This window comes from Scomber scombrus, chromosome 19 (assembly GCF_963691925.1).
Source record: "Scomber scombrus chromosome 19, fScoSco1.1, whole genome shotgun sequence".
Taxonomy (NCBI): Eukaryota; Metazoa; Chordata; class Actinopteri; order Scombriformes; family Scombridae; genus Scomber; species Scomber scombrus.
Genome location: NC_084988.1, coordinates 19,477,125 through 19,485,102, shown reverse-complemented (window position 1 = coordinate 19,485,102; position 7,978 = coordinate 19,477,125).

Below are 7,978 nucleotides of genomic sequence, written 5' to 3'. Positions count from 1 at the left end.
ACGAGTTTGGTATCACATTTGCGTCCTCTAACTTTTTTTCAAGGGGTTTATTTCAGCTTTCTGAATTGTTACATTCCACGTCTTGGTGAACCCTTTAGTGTTTCCTTGTGTCTTTCTCTTTGAGGGTGATTAATTTCAGAGCGTCCTAGGGGAGAGAAAAGACCTGCCATAATGGAGCGCAACATCTAATTAATGAACTTTAAAAATGGGCTGGACTCACGTTTACAGAGAAGTTGACTTGCCTCTGTAGAGAAACAGAAAGAGATCCCTTAAATCAGCAATAACAGCCCTCAGTGAAGCATGAAAGCAAGGACTCTTACTTCTGAATTCGATTGCGCACAAATCTTTAAGCGCTGTTGTAAAAACTTTGGTTTCTGACGGACAGCATGGAGAAAAAAAAAAGAAAAAAACTTTTTACGGGCCCAACCTTCAACCCTGAGACTTCCTTATGAAATCCTGAATCCATGTAACCGAGACAGAAGGGCTTCTACCGAGACTTTTTCAAATTTAAAGTCAACATTTGTGTTGAAACTCAATGTTGTAGAGGCTTCATTTACAGATAAGGGATCATCTGTCGCCATACGGTTCTGTGAAATGTATACAGAGAGGAAGCTCGTGGCTCGGCAGACCTGAGTCGGCTGCGGTGATAAGATGGCAAACGGTGTATTTGAGGGCTGATTCAAACTCAGTAGTACTGCCTTAAAAATAATTCAGTTTTATTTAGTATGACGGAAGGCCCTGTATCTCACATATATCTCATATTCTTTACCTTTCACCTAATATTCAAACCTGTGTGGAAAGTAAAAGGAAACTAAGTGACGTTGCAGGTAAGTGCGCAGATTTGGCTATAGTTGAGGCTTGTCGAAAAGCTCAAACATTTAACGTGTAAATACATTTTATATTTCACTCTCGTTTGGTGGAGTCAGTTTAGAGAGCCTTTAATGGAATATGACAAGGCAAATGTGGAAAATGCATACTCCTAATGTAAGAGGGTACTGCTCCTGGTGAAAAAAAAGGTGATTTTTGTTTTGTTTTGTTTATACTCCGCTGTTAAAGTCCTGATATTAAGAAGCTTTTCATACCTGTAGCACTTATCTGCTGTTATGTATTTTATTACATTATGTCATTGTGCTGTTTATGTGCAATACGACTGTGGATAGTTTAAATAATGATCCAAACATTATGGTAAAGAGCCACTCAGTTGCTGGAAATTGTATTGACAGGCAGAATGATGAACTCATCATGCACGGACTCATTCTGCGATACGCTGCCTAGTCATTTATTGTCAACACAGACATTTACATGTGTGCATGCAAACATAATGGGGCCGATGCACACACCGTAGACTAAAGGCAGTTAATAGAGAGAGCAATGAAGGTTACGGTTGAGTAGAGTGGGTAGAATGATGACTGCTGTAACGGCAGGCTCTTATCACTCCCTACCTCGCTCTGCCTCCACTTCCGCTCCTAATAAGAGTGAAAAAGCTCAAGATTGCACTCCTTCAACAAGCACTGATTCATGTCAGAGGTTTAAAGTGAAGGCATGGTGTTGGCTAAGGGAGAGAGTCGCAGGGGCCTCCCTTGACTGATTAACACAGACGTTGAGCTGTTGCCAGGACAAACTTGGTGAAGTCTTGAGTTGCTGTTCTGCTGCATTACCCAGAGTGATCAGCACTTCATCGGAAAACTTGTGCGGCTGAAGGTTGAATCAATTCTTCCCCTGGAACACTGCAACGGTAGCAGGCCCCGCCGATCGATAGGCATCCGTCCACACAGTAACAGATAATGATGATTGTCTCCCTGGATGATTTCTTTGAACCGGGGCCATGTTTTAAATTTGCCAGCAATATATTTCTCAACAACAGTCCCTGTTGGCGTTTGTGTATTCACTTCCCTCCTCCTCGTCCTCTTCAGTTGCTTAAATGAGCAAAACTTTAGCTAGAAAGGAGAGGTTTACTTTTTAACTCTTCTTCTACGGTGTGTTGCCAGTGTAAATATTGTATTCCTTATTACTGATTACAATGTAGGACTATTGTGAATATTCACCTTTGTGGCAGGTTGAAGTCCAAATTTGCTGTTAAAAAGTTGCAGTTTTTGCAACTGAGAGATGAGAATCCAGCAGCCTCTGTTTCATGGTAAACAGCTGTGGAATAAAAAACACAAAGGTTTTACATGTTGGGTAGACTGAAGTGCACTGAAGTTTGCTCAGTCAGCCATTCATAGACTTTAGGTCTACTGTTCATACTGCAAAGAAAAACTGATCATATTGAAGTTGTTTAAAAGTTCAGCTTAGTAATGAGGAAGGTTAAGCGTACATCTGTCGACCACAGATGGAAACTACTTTTCTCCTCAATCACTCGACAGATGTTGACGACTGTAAGAACATTCCACAACATTTAAACATTCCACTTGAGCTCAGTGGCAGCAAAACCACTGTTTTATCGAGACACTGAGGAATTCCTTCCAGTAAGAGGGGGTCCTGCCGTATGTCCGATACAAAGCTTGAAAAACATGCTCAGTAGCAGTAACAGCCTATTTTGCAACAAGACACCAGAGCAGTAAAGAGACTAAACAACTTAAACACAGTGAGGGTCATATGAGAGCAGAAACACACCTGGAAACTGAAACTCAGCATTGCAACAATACAGAGAATTCAACCTATTTCATTATGGGTTCTTGAAATATAAGGAATGAGATCCACAAAGAAGCATGGTTTAGAAAAATGAACTGCTTTATTAGTGCTATCATGTTTATATTCATTGTATGAAGTGTACAGCAGGCATTGCTTAATGAGGGCTAGCATGGTTTAACTATTATGCACAAGGTTACACAACTTCAATTATGAAGAATATGGTGTATGCTTACTTGTGTATGCTTCAATAAAATAAAAAATATCGACTATTTTCCATAAATGTCTGTGTTTGTGCTTAATTGGGGATAAAAACAATTAAGTGGTGGTATTCCAAACAAACTATATTTTCTAAACCGTTTCTGAGCATATCAGGCTGGTGAAATATTTTTGATAGAAAACAGTGTTCAAGACCCCAGGAAATCAGGGTTTTTTTCCTGTAGTGAATAATACATGTGAATCTGTCTTCACCAGGCTTAAGCTGTCAGACTTCTTTCCATCAAAAAAGAAAAAGCACATAGACCTACAATTTACTGTTACCAGAGAGAAATGGAGCTCAGACTGAGGAAGACATGAAGATTCAGCCAACAACATGGTTTCATATAATGTTGACTCAGCAGCTACTGAGAGTAAACATGCCAGGATTTGTAATGACTTAAAAATCGATTACACCTAAACCCTCCCCCCAAAAAAAATCAATTTTCAAGTTCCAAATGAGATGTTTAGGTTTGTCTTTGCATTTGTACCAATACAAGAGGAGCCATGGTCTTGAAGACATTGATGAACAAGTAAAATGAGGCGCTTTAGTTTTAGGTAGCGCAGCCTCTCTTTTGACAGAATCCAACACCACAGAAGAGCTGTCAGCCTCCTTACTGCTGAGATCCTGCCCGTGACTCTGGAGGGGTAAAACATTGTTGGAAAGTGTGAAGAGGTGCCGAGGCTGCTCCGCTGCACACGTGACCTGCAGTCTGCACAGCATGTGTCACGAGGCCTCCACCGACACATATCACTGCCTCCTGGATGGCTGGTCAGGGACATGCTGCCTCTCTCTCCGTACAGACAGGATTACTTTAACAGTCTGCATTATTCAATGGATGCTGATAAGCTCCATGTATATGGGCTCCTCTGGGCCACTTCTGTCAGTCTGTACCTGTACATGCCACATAAGACACTGGGCAGTAGACTCAGTATAAAGCTGACAAAGATGCAGAATCACTCACTAAACATTAACAGGTGAGGGCTTATTATGAGTACTTCATTAGCAGCGCTGTCTCACCCCCACACTAACACAGCTCCACTCTGACTCTGGGGAAACAGCTCTGCACTCAGTGCCTGTAGCTCTTACACTTTTCTTACAATGTTACAGGGTTTAATGAGACCACTGTGCAAAGAATCCTCCAAGCAGCTGAATACACTGTGGTCGCATCTGCTCTACAATTAAAGGGTCAATTCACACAAAAAACTAGAAACATTTGCTTACCCTGAGCAGCAGGATTTCAATTCAGGTCAGGTTTCGATATAAAGAGGGGGTAAAAAGGATTTTTGTTTGTTGTGCTCACGAAACAATTTATTTTCCAAAAGAAACCTCAAAAGACTTTGAAGTGAGCAAGTTTCAATTAAGTACTGTCAAAGTTCAGTCTTTCATTCTTTTAGTTAACACCAATATAACATACAAGACAAATTAACACTTTGTCTGCCCCAATATAAAACATTGAACTACATTATAACATGGCAGCCAGCACGTCTTTGAATATATAAAAAAGTGAGCCAATATTTGCAGCAGTTTCCTCCCTCCTAAACAGATGAATACATATTAAAACAGACATAGTTTCACGATAATAAAAAAGGTATTTAAGATGCTGAACATGCTTCCACACAATTAAAACATGCAGTAATTTTTAAAGTTGGGTACATGCATAGTTGAAACAAACATAGAAAAACACTCAAACTGACAAATCAAAAAATACACACCACAAATTTAACTTAGAATGACAAACAGTGCAAACATTGATATTTGAAGGTCCACAAAAGTGCTGGTTCAGGGAAATGGACTCCTCTCAAAGATTTTTGAGACGTGGGCGAAGCGCTTGTGCTTTACACTGTTCTTGGTCTGCCATTCATGCAGGGACATTTTTGGCACCATATTTCCAAAGCGTCTCTGGTAGTTCCTGAAAGTGAACAGAGATCCTGACCCTATAAGTCTGCCTTAAATGTTGTTTTAAATTTTTAAATTGTGAAGAAACCAGTGAGAATGACGTACCTGCATGTGAGGTCAGAGGGATGCTGCCACTGTCTGCCTGTAGAGCCTGGAGTCTGGTCCTCCACGTCGGTCATCAGCCTCATCAGCTCAGTCATGACATCTTCACAAAACAAGAGAAAAGATTTTATTAAAAAAACTTTTAAAAATACATATTTATATTTGCATTATGTAAAAGGTAAACTGAGAAATGCATTCATACCCCCAAGACTGGCACACAAAAGAGAATGTCATTCACTATACAGTCACTCCAGAAATGATCAAAATGACTACAGTGACAGAAATACAGTGCTTTGATGCACTAATGAGAGAATGTGGGAGAGGGGCTGGATGATCATCTAAAATCTATAATCCATAAAAAACTGTCTCAGACTGGTTCATACCTGGAGCTTCACATGACCTCTCCTTCAAGTGTCTGGTCACTGAAGCCACATACAGGCTTTTCTCACGCTCCCAGTCCGCTTCTCTTTTAAAGATCAGCGGCCTGTAAAAAGACAGAATATCTGTAAAAGCAGGTTTATTCACGTGCAGCCACACAACATCTCATTACGACTCAGAATATATATCAAAAAGCAAAATCATGCTCAATAAATATGGCTTTACAGACACTGATGACATAGAAAGGCAGACTGGTATTATAATGTATAGAAACAGTTGGCCTTAAAACCATGGAGCCAAAATATCCAAATTGCATCTAATATGGTCCAACTGCTCCCCCTTAAGGCAACAGAGGTAACTACAGTACTTTAGACTAAGCTTAAAAGAAAATATATGGAACAAGATTGGGAACAGTTATACAAAATGATGGATGGGAATACATTAACAATGAATGAAGTGATGTTACAACACATTCAGGTAATCATAACACACAAATAGGTATCATTATACAGAAAAACAAGAAGAAGAAATATTTCTTTACAAACAAACCAAACAAAAGCAGAAGGAAGGAAATGAATCTGGTGAATATAAGAACACAGACAGCAATGTAAGATACATTAAAAAAGCAAAGTCCAGGATATAGATGTACACAGTTTCTTAGCTTTTATATTCTATTTGTACCATAATTTTCAATGACTTAAAGTAGCTGGAAAATCTATGTATGAATATAGTGAAAGAGGATATACTGCTATCCCACTTACAAGTATGTATATGTTACTAGTCCATACCTGAAGCTCCTGTTTTTAACTGGGCTCTGCTTGGCAAGCTTCGTGTTCTGGTCTGGCACAGATGATGCAACTGGTTTACTACTGGTGAGCTGAGAGAGCGCCACGACGACTGACTTCACCTTCAAAAAGCAGAGGTTGTGTGTGTGTGTAAACATACAGTATGCACACTCAATGAACAAACATAACATGTGTGTAAGACCACATCTTCAGTGCCTCCTGCTGAAACAGCTTACCTGTACTTGGAGTGGTAATGTACTTTCATAGGTGGTGTCCAGCGTGGTCTCCTCTCCACTGAATGTGGTCTGGCACTCAAAAGACTCTATCACATCTCCCTGCACCTCCTCTGACACCTGTCTACTCTGCTCACTACCAGTGTTCACCTTCACTGTCACACCATGGCACACAGATGATTCAAATATGGGCTGACCGATATTCCAAAGCTCCTCAACATCACCTTCTAAAGGCTCTGTAGGTGAATTCACAGTATTCGACGACAGACCACTCGCAGTGGGAGACAAGCCCTCCACTGTGAAAGACACATGTAGCCCATGTGGCGCAGCTAGTGCATGACAACCAGACTCAGGCGAACTTTCTGCTGTCTTTACCTCACCTATCCTGAGCAAGGGGCTAGAGGTAGTTGGGAGCAACTTGGGGGTTCTTATTTTACAGTCTTTTAAATAGGACATGGAGAAGTAACCCTTATCCTCCTCCTCATCGTTTACATTCCCATCAATATCTTTTTTAAGCTCTTGTACTTCTACCAGATCCCCATGCCCACTATCTAACTCTTGTCCATCTGCTACAGTGGGGACTGAGAGTCGCTTGTCCTGAGATGTGCTGCCATTTGGATTTTTGCCGATCTCTGAAGAGTCAGAAACTTCTCCAGCAGTGCTGAGGGGACTGAGACGCATGATAGCATCAACATCAATGTCAAAGACAGGTTCAAGACTGAAGAGGACCTTTTCAGTCTTCAAACTGTGTGGTTCAGTCCCCTCATCACCCCCTGGCTTGGACCCACATTCTCCATGCAGCTGAGAGCTTGCGATGTCTTTTGTTTCAATGCTGATAGATGCAGACTGAGAAACGGCTGAAGAGGACACAGACTGTGCTGTAGGAGGGCTACAGTAGTCCATGAAACAGCCAAGGTCTGGGGACAGAGAGTTCGGGGTGAAAGCCTTTTTAGCTGGAGTCTCATAGCTGGCATCATCCAATTTCCTCTTTTTTGCACAATTGTTCATCACCTCAATCTTAAAATTGATAAATGGATCATGAAACTTTCCCACGCAGTGTAGACTGGACTTCTGATCACATGTGATCATTCTTTGATCCATGCCTGTTGAAAAAAAGAAAATAAAATAATCATCAGGTCAACTCCTTCAGTAGGATCAGCATTTGGGTCATTGCAGAATTGGAGGACATTTTCTGTCCCCCCCATGACATTTCAAATAATCCATGCACAAAATACTAAAACATGCACTTGGGATGTAAATTAGAGTTGTTTTGAGGCAAATGTAAATATAGCTGAGGTACCAAAGCTTTTTTAGCCTTCCAAAAGAAGAGCAAAAACAGTGAGCTTTGCGACTCATAAGAAATGACATCAAGCCATGTGCTAAACCCATGGGTAGAAAAAAGTTGAGTCCTATCTTCTATTTTTCACATTTTTGTTCGATATTTTCAGCCTTAATTGAGTCTGTAATTTTCTCAGCTCACAATGGTTTAACCTATTGCCTTTTTAGTTTGAAGAGTTATATGAATGAAGTTTTTGAGCAAATACATAAAAATAAATAATGTAATAAAAAAAAAAGTTTTACAATTAAAAAATTGGGCAAGATAGATTTCAAAAGTTCCTTAAATTTATATAAATCAAGTCTTACCTGAAATTAAATGAGTATTCAATCTGGATGTAACTTTTATGTAATGGCAAAGT